The following is a 17,399-nucleotide window of genomic DNA, read 5'->3' as shown; positions in this document are numbered from 1 at the left end:
CATGGTTTTGTATGTAAAAATCCCAAAGAATTCACTAATATAGATATAAGAACTAAATAATAAACTAATTCAGTAAAGTTGCAGGATACAAAATCAACAAACAAAAATAAGTTTATTGTAATTGTTATTGTAAATTCCATTTACAATAACATCAAAAAGAATAAAATACTTAGGTATAAAAAGTACAAGATATTGATGAAAGAAATTAAGGAAGACACAAATAAATAGACAATCTGTGCTCATGGATTGGAAAAATTAATATTGTTTAAATGTCTATACTACCCAAAGTGATCTATATATTAAATGCATTCCCTATCAAAACCACAATGTAATTTTTTATACAAATAAAAAAAAATCCTACAATTCATATGGAACCAAAATTAACCCTGAATAGTCAAAACTATCTTGGGAAAGAACAAATCTGGAGGCCTCACACTTCCTGATTTCAAAACATATTACAAAGCTATAACAAATTAAAACAAATTAAAGTTTTATGGTACTGGCATAAAGACAGGCACATAGATTGATAGAACAGAATAGAGAGCCTAGAAACAAACCAACACATATGTGGTCAACTTATCTTCCACAAGTGTGCCAAGAATACACAACAGAGAAAGGGCAGTCTTTTCAATAAATGCTGTTGAGAAAGTTATATATGCACAGGCAAAAGAATGAAATTTAAATTTAACATTTATCTTACACTACACACAGAAAACAAAACAAATAATTTAAAAAGTTAAATGTAAGACCTGAAACCGTAAAACTCCTTGAAGAAAATATAAGGGAAGCATCATGATTTTGGTCTTGGAAATGATTTCTTGGTTATAACATAAAAGCACAGGCAATGAAAGAGAAATGGACAAAATGGACTGCAAACTAAAAAAGTTTGTGCACAGCAAAGGAAACAATCAAAAGAGTGAAAATGCAATCTACAGAAAGAAAAGTATTTACAAACTACATATCAGAGAAAGGGTTAATATTAACAGTATATAAGGAACTCCTACATCGCAATAGCATAAAACCAAATAACCTGATTGAAAACTGGGCAAAGGACTTGAATAGACAGTTCTCCAAAGAAGACATAAAAATGTCCAACAGTTATATGTAAAGATGCTCAAAATCAATAATCTTCAAAGAAATGCAAATCAAAAATCACAACCAGAGGTATAACTTCACATCTGTAAGGATGGTCATTGTCATTATCAAATATTAAAACAAAAAACAAGTGTTGGTAAAGATGTGAAGAAATCAAAACCCTTGCAAACTGTTGGTGAGACTATAAAATAGTATAGCCACAATGAAAAACAGTATAAAAATTCCTCAAAAAATTAAAAATAGAACTAACATAGTATCCAGAAATCCTACTGGTGGATATTTATCCAGAAGAATTGAAAGCAGGATATGAAAGAGATATTTGCACTCCCATGTTCAGTACAGCATTATTTGCAATAGCCAATATATGGAAGTGAATTAAATGTCAATTGATGGATGATTAAAGAAAATGGAGAATATACATACAATGGAATATTATTTAACCTTAATAATGAAGGAAATACTGTCCTACGTGAAAACATGGATGCATCTTGAAGACATTATACTAAGTCAGTCACAAAAAAGCAAATACAGGGACTTCCCTGGTGGCGCCGTGGTTAAGAATCCGCCTGCCACTGCAGGGGATACGCGTTCGAGCCCTGGTCTGGGAAGATCCCACTTGTAGCGAAGCAACTAAACCCGTGCGCCACAACTACTGAGCTTGTGCTCTAGAGCCTGCGAGCCACAACTACTGTGCCCACGTGCCACAACTACTGAAGCCTGTGCACCTAGAGCCCATGCTCTGCAACAAGAGAAGCCACTGCAATGAGAAGCCCGCACACTGCAAAGAAGAGTAGTCCCCGCTCTCCACAACTAGAGCAAGCCTGCGTGCAGCAATGAAGACCCAATACAGCCAAAAATGAACGAATTAATTAATTAATTATTTTTTTAAAAAAGCAAATACAGCATAATTCCACTTATGTGAGCTATATAAAGTTACCAAACTCACAGAAGTAGAAATTAGAATGGTGGTCACCAGAAGCTGGGGGGCTATTCATTGGGTATAAAATTTCAGTTACATAAGATAAAAACATTCTAGAGATCTGCTGTGCATCATTATTGCTTATAGTTAAAAATACTGTACTGTACACTTAAAAAATTTTAAGAGGCTAGATTTCAAGGCGTTTTTTTTTTTTTTAATCATGAAAAGGAAAAATGACATGAAGAAACATTTCACAGAAGAGGATATATATATGGCAAATAGGCACAGGAAAAGATGTCCAACATGATTAAACATTAAGAAAATTCAAATTAAAACCACAATGAGATATCACTACACATTTATAAGAATAGGTAAAATTAAAAAAATAAAGGTTATACAATATGCTGGCAATGATGTGAAGAAACTTAGTCACTCATATACCGCTGTTGGAAATGTGAAAAACTACATCCACTGTGGAAAAGTTTGGCATGCAACTACCATGTGACCCAACAATTGCCCTCCTAGAAATTTACACCAGAGAAATGAAGACTTGGGTTAATCCAAAAACCATACACAGGGACTTCCCTGGTGGTGCAGCAGTTAAGAATCTGCCTGCCAATGCAGGGGACACGGGTTTGAGCCCTGGTCTGGGAAGATCCCACGTGCCATGGAGCAACTAAGCCCATGTGCCACAGCTACTGAGTCTGCGCTCTAGAGCCCGTGAGCCACAACTACTGAAGCCTGCGCGCCTAGAGCCCGTGATCCGCAACAAATGAAGCCACCGCAATGAGAAGCCCGTGCACTGCAACAAAGAGTAGCGACCGCTCACCACAACTAGAGAAAGCCCACACGCAGCAAAGAAGACCCAATGCAGTCAAAAATAAAAAATAAATAAATACATTTATTTAAAAAATACACAAATATTTATAGCAACTTTATTTTCAGTAGCCAAAACATTGAAACCACCATATTCTTTAGTAAGCAAATGGTTACATACATACATTATGTGGTAACTACATACACTTGAATACTACAACAAAAAGGAACAACCTATTAAAACACGCAACAACCAGCCTGAATCACCAGAGAATTATGCTGAAAAAAATACTAAAATATTACATAGTGTTTGATTCTATTTATATGAAATTTTTGAAATGACAAAGTTATAGAAAACAGATTAATGTTCTGTAGAGAGTTTATTCTATAAGATCAGGTTAGTGATTGCGAGAGGTTAATGGGGACTAGGGATGGGAGAGAAGTGGGTGTGGCTATAAAAGGGCAACATAAGGAATCCTTGTGGTGATGGAAATGTTCTGTATTCTGCTTGTATCAATGTCAATATCTTGATTTTAGTATTGTATTACAGTTTTGCAGGATGAGAGCTTTGTGGGATAATACTATATACAAGGTCATTATATAAGTATAATACATAGTCATTATACTTCTCCATATTATTGCTTAAAACTACACGTGAATCTATAGGTATCCCAAAACAAACAATTAAAAAAAAAAAAAAAAAACTGTAGTCTAGTATATAAAATCATGTATTAAAGATGCAGTTACATAATTGCAAAATCCCTTAATTTTTTTAAATAAATAGATGAAAACCCTTATGTACTCACGTACATAAGGATATTTAAGAAAGTAATTGCCAATAAATATACTAAAGCAAAATAATTATAATGGGCAAAATATTGTCATAAAGTTAAAATAATTGATAATGCATTATTTGTAAAATGGTTTCATGTAGTTAAAAGAAAAAAAATATTTGTAGTAAAGTAAGAAATATCTAGTCAACTAATGTTATACCAATATAATTGAAATATAATATTTACATCAACCCCTTTGAAAAATAGAACAATAATGAATTTTTTCTTAGAATTAATATTACATGATTAGGAATCTAACTCTGAAAAATAACTTATACTTAAGTAAATGCAAGAACTGAGAATCATAAATAGAGACAAATGCTGATAATTCTAAGTACATGATCGACTCTCAATGAAACTGAAAATTTATAATATTGCTTAATTTAGTAGCAGCATTCTAAAATGTATTCTTTTTCATTAGGAAATTTCTATTCTAATAATAGATTAACTGAAATGTGCTGGTCCACTGAGAAACATACTATTATAATGAGTTCAAACCAGATTCATTTGAGTCATAAAAATATAATGATAATAATAAAATGATAATGATGATAAAGTGACTTGTATTAGGTCACTAGAGTAAGTCAGAAGTAAATGTAGTTAGAAAACTAAGGTGATCAGCCTATCCAATAAATCATGCTGCCTTTCCAATTTTAAACACTCAGTAATAATACCTATTCATTAAACATGTAACAGCAAAAATTAAAAAGCAATACATCCTGGCTGCATAAAGAGGAATAAATGGTTTCCACTTCTGGTCATTCTCCTGTTTCATCTATGGTATTACCTAAGATATTAATCTCCTTTATTATTTCTGGAATTTGTTGGCTTTAATTGACTGCCTATTGCCAGCTATATCTTTTGCTGTGCTTCGAGGAATAGAGAAATTCAATTCAATGGCTATATCAAATGAGGCCAGTGTATTAGTTTGCTAGGGATACCAAAACAAAGTACCACAGACTGGTTGGTTTAAACAACAGAAATTTATTTTCTCACATTTCTGGAGGTTAGAAGTCCAAGATGAATGTGTCAGCAGTGTTGGTTCCTTCTGTTCCAGGCCTCTCTCACTGCCTTGTAGATGGCTATCTTCTCCCTCCATCAGTATCTGTGTCCAAAGTTCCTCTTCTTACAAGAACACCCATCATATTGGATTAGGGATGGCCCTAAAGTCTTCATTTTAACTTCATTGTTCATATAAAGATCCTCTCTCCAAATATGGTCACATTCTACGATACTGGGATAAGGACTTCAACATACACATTTTCGAGGGACATAATTTAGTCTATAATAGACGCAGTGCTATATATTTTGTTTCAGTGAAGGCATGAGAGAGACAAGAAGAAACTTAACACAGTAATTTGTAACTTTTCTTTAAAAGTACTGTCAAATAGTCTCCTTTGTAAAGGCAAGTCATTAGGAATATATTTAACTTTGGTAGTCATTGACATATCTTGTAGAACTTCAAAAGAACATCAGTAAGATACTTGAAAGATTATTCCACATATGATAGAAATCAATAGCTGAATTACCCGATTTTATTAATAATGACTAGAAAAAAGTTAACGTTTTGGGCAATTCATTTTTGCATTTAAAATATAACTCATCCTAATGTTCATAGCAGCACTATTTACAATAGCCAAGACATGGAAGCAGCCTAAATGCCCACTGACAGATGAATGGATAAAGTTGTGAAATAAAATAATATTAAATTATATATAATGGAATATTATTCAGCATAAAAAGGAACAAAATAATGCCATTTGCAGCAACGTGAATAGACCCAGAGATTATCATACTAAGTGAAGTAAGTCAGACAATGACAAATATCATATGATGTCACATATATAGAATCTAAAAACTATATTCTGTAACTTTACAAAACAGAAATAGACTCACAGACATAGAAAACAAACTTATGGTTACCAAATGGAAAAGGGGCGGGGGGGAATGGATAAATTAGGAGTTTGGGATTAACAAATACACACTACTATATATAAAATACCAGGACTTACTGTACAGTACAGAGAACTATATTCAATATCTTGTAATAACCTATGATGGAAAAAGAATCTGAAAAAAAAATCTGTCTATCTATAATAGAATCACTTCCCTGTACACCTGAAACTAACACAATATTGTAAATCAACTATACTTCAATATAGTTGTTTTGAAAAAAAATATGAATTTTAGATAGCTCTATTCAAAAAATTACTAAATAAATTATATATCCATGAATGTTTCCTGATGTATCACAACCTGGGAGACAAAATAGTCATGGAAGAATTTGACTCATATGCTTCCATTGTCAAGGATTATTTTTAGCATTCTCAGTATCGGTTGGATAGCTATGAAGCCTATGTCAATTATTAATAGCATGAAGTATCAAAATGTTTTAAAATAACAGTTTATTTGCTCTTCATCATCATTTCCTAGTATCTTACAAGAAGAACATGGCACTCTTTCATATGGTAGAACCATTAACTTTTCTTGTGAAAACTAACAGTCCTTAAATTCAAATAGATATCATTAATTAATTGAGGGAGATTGGATAGGAAGACAATATGGCTAAGATAGCAGATTGATTTGGCCGATCTTGCCAATGAGTTTCATGCCCTCTTTGGTTTACCATAGGAACTTGTCATCGAGCATATTTGTTAGAACAATAAAAAAACTCAGAAGTAAAATATAGTGATAATAATGGGTTCTTTATTTAAGGCACACACATGCATGCATACATGCACACACATAGGAGAGAGAGAGAAAATGAAATTAATAATCTTAGAGCAAAAAACAAAACTAGCAATCAATGCCTAGTATCATTAAACTTGAAATTCAGTTTCAGTGTTAAACACATGGTATTGTAGAATGTGTGTACTTTACATACAAAATACTTCAAAGGTTAGAAAATCAATCAGCTGTGTTTTACTTGTCATGCCTGCTGGGCTTAGCCAATATAATATAATGAATACTGTTCTGTATTTTAGTTTTGTCTGAACCTGATTGATTCTCTGTAAACCCACTGTAAAAGTCAGTATATTATAGGTCAAAGGCTTCTGTGGGATGAAAAAAATGATGGTTTGAATAAGCACATACAACCTGTGGAGATCTAGATTTAGTCAACCCTATAGTTAACAAAATGTGGTAGCAGTAGTTTCCAAGAGCCTTGCAAAATGTTTATGTGTTACAAAATCCTATGATTTAGAGAAACCTTTCTTCTATCAACTTTTTTGTAGCCTGAGGACTGAAACAGTTATTTACAGGTTTCAGTATTTGGGACATAAAAATAACAGTGAACTGAAGGAGTGAAAAGAGGGAGTTCTGATATGCCAATCATGACCATCATCCAGTATTATAATTTTATATTAAAATTATACAGCATACCTAAAATAACCAAATTCATAGAGTCAGAAAGTACAAAGGTAGATGCCAGGGGCTAGGGAGGTTGGGCAGGTGGGGAGGGGGAATGGGGAGTTAGTGTTTAATGGGGACGGAGTTTCAGTTTAGGAAGGTGAAAAATTCAGGAGATGGATGATGGTGAGAGTTGCACAACACTGTGAATGTACTTAGTGCCACTGAACTGTACAGTTAAATATGGTTAAAATAGTATGTTTTATATTATGTGACTTTCACCGCAATAAAAAAAAAAAAATATAAAAAAATTCTGAAGAAGCAAAACAGCACTTGCAATATTCAGTGTAAAAGGATAAGAAGTACTCACTGTTAATTGTCACTGTTTGTAAAGACAAAAAATAAGGATGAAATGCATCATATGATATTATAACATTTTTCTGAAGTGTAAAAGAAATGTATGAATATGATGTGTATAAAGTAATCTGTAGAATTGCACCTTAAATTGTACTATGGTCTCTGCTCCTCTTTTTAGGGTACATGTCCTAAAGGGAAAAAAAAAATTTCTTTATTTAGGACTAGTCTGCATTTATGATTAAGCATGATTGTGCATTAGGAAGTATTAAAAATGCTTTATAATGATCTTAGACTAATCTCTTGGCAACAAAGCTTTAATCAAAAGCCCATTTCATCCCCAAATTAATTTGAATTATATTGGCTCTTTAAAATTTTGAATGTGATTTTATATACATTATCCTAGTTGATTCCACTATTTCCTAGAGAGAAAGGCTGTGTAAATCTTACTACAGGTCTGTAACTTCTTAAACATGATACTGAAATACAAAAATTTCCTAAATTTAAGATTTTTTCCACAACTCTCTAGGAAGTAAACATAACCTGAATTTACATCTCAAAACTTACAGACATTAGAAAACTCATCCATTTCAGGAAAAGATAGAAATAGGTTTGCTGCTGAAGACCATGGTGGGGCTATTTTATACACCAAACACGGAGAACAAAGCAAAATAAAATTGAACTCTGAAATATATGTAGTCCAAGGCTTTGGGATAAAACATTATTTACCTGTTTCTATAGAAGTATGAGGACAGTAAGATTAGTTAAGTTTGAATAGTTCAAGACCATATAATTCACTTCAACTTTGTAAGGCCTTATTCTCACTGTCATTGATCCATTGTGAGAAAATTAAGACCAAGAGTAAAAGTAATTTGTCAAATGTCCTGCAGTAACTTCTTTCAGTAATCTTCCTTCAGACCTTGTAATAATGTTCCCCTTACTTCTTCCTCATGTATCTTATGTCAGACTGAATTCCCTGCTTAGAAAGACATTTTCCTTCCTAGTACACAAAACTTTTTCTTAGATACCTTTCTATCTTTGTTTCATATTGAAAATTTCAGATCAGTTTCTTTAAGGCACATTTTCTGTGATCCCCTGAAAATGTTATCTTTCTAACTATGCTTCCAAAGCATCAAAAATTCTTCTTTCTGCAATTACCACAGTAGTAGTTTCACATATACACACATGTGAGGTTATTTTATGAATGCCTGCCTCACTCTTTAATCTAGAAATCTCAAAAGGGTTGGTACTTGGTTTTTCCTGACCCATTGCTATAGACTGAGTATTTTCATCCCCCTACATCAATTCATGTGTTGAAGCCTCAGTACCTCAGATGATGGTACTCAGAGGTGAGGCCTTTGGGAGATAATTGGATTTGAAAGAGATCATGAGGGTGGAGCCCCTATGATGGGATTAGTGTCCTTATAAGTGGAAAGAAACACAAGATCTCTCTATCATGTGAGAATACAGCAATAAAGTGGTTATTTATAAAATAGGAAGAGGACTCTTGCCAAGAAGCCGACCATGCTGGCACCCAGCCTCTAGAACTGTGAGAGAAATGAATGTTGTTTAAACCACCCATTCTGTGGTATTCTTGTTAGAGCACCCTGAACCTACTGACACCCATGTATGGCCAGTTCCTCACACATTGCCTAACATAAAATAGGAACTCAAGTACAATCTGTGGAGTGAATAAATGACAGAAATGATATCCTGGATTTAAGACATCCATTCTACGACAAAGGAAGAAACTGCCATTGTAATATATGGCTCTAACTTCTCTTTTATGTAAAAAAAAAAAAAAAAAAGCATGAATAGGAAGACAACATCGTTTAACTTTCTTCATAATTTTTTTTGTCTGATATATACTTCTCAATCCATTCAATTATTTTTCACAGAGGTTATAGAGATATTTTAGTATTTTATCATTCCCCTGGTGATTGGAGGCATTTTGTGAATTTTTTGGGGAGGAAAGTGTTGCTACTAAGGATGAGCATCTAAGGAAACAGCTTCAAACTAAATCATAATCAAATATAAGTATTTTGGGGGAGAGCAGGAAGGCATAATCAATAAGAAGTCTAGTTGATATAATTAGTGTCATAGTATATAAAATTACAGAGTGATGTGTTCCAATAAAATACAAAGGGAGAAGACTAATTAGCTTATCTCTTCAATGGACAGAGCAAAAGACACAAAAAAAGCAGTTTAAAACTAATGATATCTCAGAAGGTAGAACACATCCATGGTTCTACTTATTTTTTTTATAGTAATCTTTATTTATTTATTTATTTATTTTCATATTTATTTTTGGCTGTGTTGGGTCTTCGTTTCTGTGCGAGGGCTTTCTCTAGTTGCGGCAAGCGGGGACCGCTCTTCATCGCAGTGCGCTGGCCTCTTCACTATCGTGGCCTCTCTTGTTGCAGAGCACAGGCTCCAGACGCGCAGGCTTAGTAGTTGTGGCTCACGGGCCTAGTTACTCCGCAGCATGTGGCACCTTCCCAGACCGGGTCTCGAACCCGTGTCCCCTGCATTAGCAGGCAGATTCTCAACCACTGCGCCACCAGGGAAGCCCCATGGTTCTACTTTTTCATACAAGTACATGATACATATGTGTATTTGTGTATATAAAATTAAAGTGTAAATGGTTTTATTCATTGAAATGCTTATTTGTGGCAATATTCATTCATATCTTGAATTTCAAGGTTTTAGACAGATTTGGAAATGTACACATTTTGTAGAAAGAGATCACCAAAATGATTTGTCACTGACTGTCATACATTCGATTTTTTTTCCAAGTAGAATATTGAATTATTTAGATTTTCTGAGCCTATTAATAATTAAGAAATTATGATATATAGGTTTGCCTGTTTTCTTACTAGCAATTTTGAGTCAGAGAATTAAAATTTGGCAAAATTGATAAAAGTGATATCTATGTCACCTTAGTCACCTGATCTTTAATATGACCTATAGCAAATGGGAGGATACAAAATAATCAACAAAATTATTTCATTAATGAATTATTTTAAAATGCAAATGTGAACTTCTTATTTTTCTCCATTATATAATGAAGATTCAAAGTATTTAGTTCAACGTACTCAGTTTAGCATTATATAGAATTAATTATATATGTAAATATACCAACATAAATCTGTGGGTACATAATGATTTGAGTCACAGAATAATCACAGCCTTAATTTCTGTGAATCTGTGCTGTAAGGATAGACAATCTAAACATACATTTGCTTAAAATAGTATTTAAACTATTTTGTAAGAACAATTTACTTAAAACCCACAATGTCTGTTTAGGGAAGACAACACAGATCCAATGGTAATGAATGAGATGAAATAAATGCACAGGGAATTTTTAATGTCCACAAACTCTCACCAATGCTAACCAAAATTCCATATTTTAAAATTTCTAGATCAGTTTCTATTTTATAAGCTCTTGTTAAGTAGCATATGTATAGGACGTGACAAATACAAATTTGAAGGAAAAAAAGGATACAGAGTAGAAGTACAAAGCATGTGCTTTGGAGTCAAGTATATATGGATTACATTCTGGACTCTACCACTTACTACAGGTGTCATCTTAAGCAGTTAATTATAAAATGGTGAAAATAATAATACCTACTTTAGATGATTGTAAGCATTAAATAAGATATTCCATGTAAAACACATAATGCAGTAACAACGGAAAAGCATGTTAGCTCACAGGTGCTATACTTTTTAAAATACTATGTGCAGTTAATTAAAGCATTGATTTTAATTCAACTGACTATACTAGCCATTATCTTACTTTGCACTAAATTGCTTAGCTTGAGTCTTTTTTTCCTTCGTGTCCACAAATACTGACTCCAGTCTAGTGTGATCCTTTGTTGGACAGGCAGGAGGTCTTTGTTATACACAGTTTACTCAGTATGGCTGAACATGGCCATTTGAAGTGAGCTTTTGATAAATTGCTCAGAGTACAGAAACTGTTAGCAAATACACCTAGGTACCTCATATCTTCCCAAATATATTTATGGTCAGATTTATGTAGCTTGGTAAAGGACTCTTAGTTCATTTCACATAGGCTATTCTAATGGGAGCAGACAATTATGTGGACACACAAAATTTCTTTATGAAGTAATTTTTGAGAGTTTCAGGATTTCCTCTAGAGCCCCTCATCTCCTACCTGTTGCCTGAAATTATTTAGACACAATGCCACCATACTACAGATTTAGATCCCCAGTATACAAACATTTGGATTAATGTTTTTTGATCTGATACTTTATTACTCCAACACACCCAAATCAATTGCATCAGTCTTTTAGATATTTGTAGGAAATGAAGAATTTCAGGCCTTGCCTCATACTATTGATTCAGAATCTGCCTTATAACAAGCTTCTGAGCTTATTTGTATGCATAATAAAGTTTGAGAAGTAGAGATCTTAAAGGTAAATGACAAATAGCAGGATCACTGCATAAAACTTAAGTTTATGAGAATAAGAAATAAATGGTCAGAAATATTTTGGAGTTTTGGAGAAGAAAATGGAGCAGTACCACAAGCACAAACTATATGAAAGATAAGCCAAAAATAATGCAGGATTGATATGATTTATAGCATGTTCATATCTCATTTTACTTCCTCTCGGGAAATATAAATACCATCTTCTCAGATAATCACACCACAAGTCCAGGACTTACTGTTAATCATTCTCTTTCCTTCACATCCTAAATCTAATCCATCAAGTACTGCTAACTCTATCCCTAATTTTTACACTTGAGTTTATCCTTATCACACACTGAGTCCACGTTGGTGAAGACAAATCTGAAATGAAGACTGATATTTGTATTCCATATTGTTCATATTCAAAAAGTATCAGGTACCTAGAAGATTCTGATGCACAAATTTTCACCTTCAACTATCCCCTACAAATAAGATAGAAAGGGAAGTGTGGAGCAAAATCTATTAATGAAACTTTCCTGGAGATTACCTGACAGAAGAAAAATATTTTAAAAAAACATAATTCTTATGCTAACCCATTAAAGTGGGGTTGGGGGGGGGGAGGAAGACAGAAGATAATTCTTTAAAGATATTTAGTTTATTATACTCAATAATTGATATAATAATTGAACTGAGTTTTAGAAAATGAGAAGATTTTTAATAGATATCTACTAAATCAATACATGCAGTTACTGGGGAGGGAGGGTTGTGGGGCTCAGAACATACTACACACAGAGAATTGCATGCTTATATTGTGAAAAAGTTCTGAAGGACAAAGAACTTTGTGGACCATGCATATTAAAAGTTTGGGTTTTATCCTGGATGCAACTGGAAGTCATCACAAGTTTCCTTATCATAAAGGTTTTTGTATCTCACATAATTACATTTAAAAAATAATCTTATTGTGGTAATAATTTTGCAATATATATGTATATCAAATCATCACATTTTCCGGCTTAAACTTACACACTGTTATGTCTCAATAAAGCTGAGAAAAAAGTAAATGTATGAATGGATGATTAAATAATAGTTTCACACCATAAACTTTTATTTTCTCACAATATGCTGAATAAATTCTTTGGCAAGACTGGAAAGAAAAAGAATAGTTAAGGTACTGTTTAGCAGTGTAGGTGAGACTTGAGAGGTTATGCTAAATACTAGCAAATGGGCATGTAGAAAAGAGTAGTTAAAATAAAATCAAGGAAATAGAATTGACAGCGTTTGTAATTTTGGATATGTCATCAGGGATGATTGTCAAATTTATGACTTCTGGACATAGTCAATGATGACACATTTCACTGTGAAAATCAAAGTACAATTCGAGATCAAAGTACAGTTGAAGGCATCCTTAAGCAATAATGCAAGAAGAAGAAATAATGTCCATTAGCAGCATAATGTGAAACTGCTTCCAAAACTAAGATAAATGTTCTTGTAAACAGTAGTGTTGTATGTATGTGTATTTAGTCTGAATTAGATTGTGTAAACAAAGTATACTATATAATACTGAAAATTCTTGAGACATACTACATTCTAGGTGCTACATTAAACACTTCACATGTATTTATCTCTTTTAATCTTTAAACAATCCTATGAGGTAGGTTCTACCATAATTTCCATCATATAGATGAGGAAGTGAAATTTCAGAATGACTAATTTTCCCGGGTATACAACTGGGTATTGAATAAGCCAATATTAAAACCAGAGCTACCTAAGGTCTGTATTTCATCTGTATTAGTAAGTATGCATTTTGGAAACAGATGGCACAATTGAATGTGTTAATTGTAAAGGTTTATGAAGGAACTGATTAAAGATATAATGGAAGGACTAAGGAGAACTAACAAAAGATGATTGTGAGACATCATCCTTCCATGCCAGAAGAAGCAAGAGACGAGAGATGCCTGGAACTGAGAAGCAGCTTTAACACCCTCTATAATGGTAGGAAGGAGAAGGTTTCCTTGAAAGATCTGTGGCCTTCAGTAGAAGAACAGAGAATTTGCAGCCTATAATAACACAAGGAAAGAGCCAGGTAAATACCATACTTGTTTCAAAAATGAGAATTTGTTCCAATACAATTGATATACTGAAGAAGATTTGTGCAGAACAATTTTGGTTTTGCTCATTTGTAAGAAACCTTTCATGTTTCTTTTTTTGTGTGTTTATAATTTCCTGTTACTCACAAGAAAACCTAGTGAGCAGAGCAGTGTAGGGATACACAAGCAAACATATACATATATTTCAAGTGTCTACCAGCTACAGTTGCCCATCAGAATCCACAGGGGATTGGTTCCAGTATCCCCTATGGATACCAAAATTCAAGTACTTTATATAAAATAATATAGTATTTGCATCAAACCTATGCACATCCATCACAATACTTTAAATCATCTCTAGATTACTGATTATACCTAATAAATTGTAAATGCTATGTAAATAGTTGCCAGTGCAAAGGCAAATTCAAGTTTTGCTTTCACGAAATTTTCAAAAATATTTTTGATTAGTGGTTGAAAAAAATCTGTGGATATGGAACCCATAGATACAGAGGGCTGACTGTACTTCATTCATTGTGTGTGATATGAGCCATGTTATTTGAATCTGGTATTACAACTTTCTCTCCCATGTCATGTAACTCTCCTTCCCCAACTTCACAATAATTCCCAATGTGCAACTCTTTCATGTCCACATCCAGAAGCAAAGTTTGAGTCCCTTTCAAGAGAAATAGCCGTATTTATTGTACCATTTATACACTTATTAACAGTAAAATACTGTTATCATTAGTTTATATCTTAATTTCTTAACGTATCACTGGTAAGATTTTGAGTGTTAAACCACCCAAATCCATTTTTTCCATTAGCCCTGTGGTTTTAATTGCATAATTTTACATGGAATGTTAGAAATTAGAAACACAATTACATTTTAGCAGAACTAACTATAAATGCTCTCTCTAAATGCAAATGAAACCCACAAAACAAAGGAACCAAGTGATAAAGTTTGCTGTCTGCAGCACAAACACTTAAATCAAGAGTGGATCTGAAGAAGCAAACAGAAAATATTTACTGCAAACCTTTATGCCATACTGCTTTTCATATGAGAAATAAGCATGATTTTGAAGATCTGTAATAGAAAATATTAAAAATGCTTATAACCAAGTAAAGAGAATATAAACATATATAAAAAAAATCTATGTTTAAAGAGACTGCACAATATAAATACACAAGTTACTGACATATCCAGATACACAAGTTACTGAAATACTTAGAAAATATAATAGTTAGTGACAAGCCCAGAAAAATAGGAAAAAGGAAGATAGCAGAATAGGAGGATGAGGAGTTCACCTCTCCCCACAAGTACATCAAGAATACATCCACAAATGGAACAGCTCCATAGAGTACCTGCTGAACACTAGCAGAGGACCTCAGAAACCTAAAAGGACAATAAGAATCCCTGTGCAACCGAATGAGATGAAAGAAAGAAAAAAAGAAAAGAGGAAAAGGGACAGGACCTGCACCCCTGCTGGGGAGCTGAAGGAGAAGAGAAGTTCCCACACTCAGGGAAGCTCCCTCACTGGTGGGAAGATCAGCTGGGACAGAGAGGGAGTTTCGGGGGCTCGCAGGAGAGAGCAGCAAGTGGTTTGTGACAGGCAGCACAGAGTAAGACCTACATTGATGTCCCATGCCACAGCCCTGAGTACCCCAGCCTGAGTTGTGTGTCTGCTAGTGTGAAGAGGTGCTGGGTGCTAGAACATGGGATATGGAGAGAAGACCCAGGGAAGGGACAACTGTTGGCTGTAAATATACAACCTGAAGGGATGGGAGTAAGGAACTCCACAACTGGGAAAGTTTGTGAAAGAAGTCCATACTGTCATAGAAGCAAGGCACCATTTTTGAGTGGTGCACAAGGAGTGGGGCTGCCATTACACCCCCTTCCCCATGCACTGGCCTCTTCCTCCACAGGTACTAGGAGGGGTGCCTGCCTGAGCAGACTAATGTGCCCTTCCTGCCAAAGCCTCCTCCAGCCCCACCAGCCCTGGTGGGCTTGTGTGTCATGCCCATCACCACCTCCACCCCCTCCCACCTGGGAGGGCATGTTTGGAAAGATGCCGGTGGGAAGAACAGACACAGAGGTGGGGCTCAAACCACAGCTGAGCCCTAGGTGTCATGCAACTAAGGAAGAAGACTGAAATTTCTTCTCATGGCTGTGGGAACTGTGGATTCACACACCTGCTGTGGGTTTTGTAAGCTCGAGGCATGGGGGACGTCCAAATGGATGAGTGCTCTTGCAGTTGAGATAGGTCTAGCTTTAGCAGCTGTGGACTTTGTGATCATGCACATGCAGGGATGTGTCCAGGTCAGAATCTGAGCTGCTTCCATGGCTCACACAGCAGGTCCAGGTACATGATCACTGCAGTCCTGGGACCTGAATTTAGTGGATTTGTGCTGGTGGCCTAGTGAAAGCAATGCCTGAGAGACACTAGGGCCAATTACCAGCATACCCACAGTTAAGGTGGGGCTGAGAGATGTTCCAACAACAGTGTAACTTGTGAGCCAGCACAATGAGTGAAAAATGACACAACAGAGGTCACTCACAGGTGAACATCTCCAAAGGAGGAAAACTCAGTGGCTTTTCTTCCAGTGGCAGTGATCCAATCTGGCCTACCCCTCATCAAGGATCAGAAACACAGCTCAGAAACAGAACCAGGGAGATCTCGAGTTCAAGATGGTGGAGTAGAAAGACATGGGCTCACCCCTTCTTAGGGAAACACCAAAATCACAACTAACTGTTGAACAACCATCAACAGAAAAACACGGGACCTACCAAAAAAGATACCTTACACTCAAAGACAAAGAAGAAGCCACACGAAATGGGAGGAGGGGCGACATCTCAATAAGATCACATCCCATACCCAGCATGTGGGTGAGCCACGGACTGGAGAGCAATTGTACCACAGAGGCCCTCCCACAGGAATGAAAGTCCTGAGCCCCACGTCAGGTTTCCCAGCCTGTGGGTCCAGCAATAGGAGGAGAAGATCCTAGAGAATCTGGCTTTGAATTGCAATGGGGTTTCATCACAGGAAATCCATAGAACTGGGGGAAACAGAGACTCCAATCTTGCAGGGTGCACACAATGTCCTGTGACCACCAGAACTCAGGGGAAAAAAAGCAGTGACCCCTATAAGAGTCTGGGCCAGACATACCTGCTATTATTGGAGGATCCTCTGCAGAGGTGGGAGGTGGCTGTGGCTCACGTCAGGGACAGACACTGGCAGTAGTAGTTCTGGGAAGTACTCATTGGTGTGAGCCCTCCCAGAGGCCACAACTAGCCCCACCCAACAGCCTGTGGCCTCCAGTACTGGGAAGCCTCAGACCAAACAACCAACAGGGTGGAACACAGTCCCACACATCAGTAGACAGGCTGCTTAAAATTTTCCTGAGCACGGCCCTTCTCATCAAAGGAACAAGACCCAGCTCCACCCACCAGTGGAATTCCTCCCATAAGGAAGCCTGCACAAGCCTCTTAGACAGCCTCATCCACTAGGGCAGATGACATAAGC

General features: G+C 35.4%; 1 pseudogene across 1 annotated transcript in view; it reads right to left on the bottom strand.

Annotated features, from left to right (window-relative positions):
* The window catches only part of LOC309615611 (mesoderm-specific transcript homolog protein pseudogene), a 36,823-nt pseudogene extending 19,424 nt beyond the window's left edge, over positions 1-17,399 (bottom strand). The window contains exon 1 of the transcript in view: positions 1-17,399. This exon is cut by the window's left edge and continues 19,424 nt beyond it. The product of the transcript in view is annotated as a mesoderm-specific transcript homolog protein pseudogene (transcript).

This window comes from Balaenoptera borealis (assembly GCF_965194805.1).
Source record: "Balaenoptera borealis genome assembly, chromosome: 18".
Classification (NCBI taxonomy): Eukaryota; Metazoa; Chordata; class Mammalia; order Artiodactyla; family Balaenopteridae; genus Balaenoptera; species Balaenoptera borealis.
Note: the sequence above shows the minus strand (reverse complement) of the source record. Positions and strands in the feature narration are given on the sequence as shown.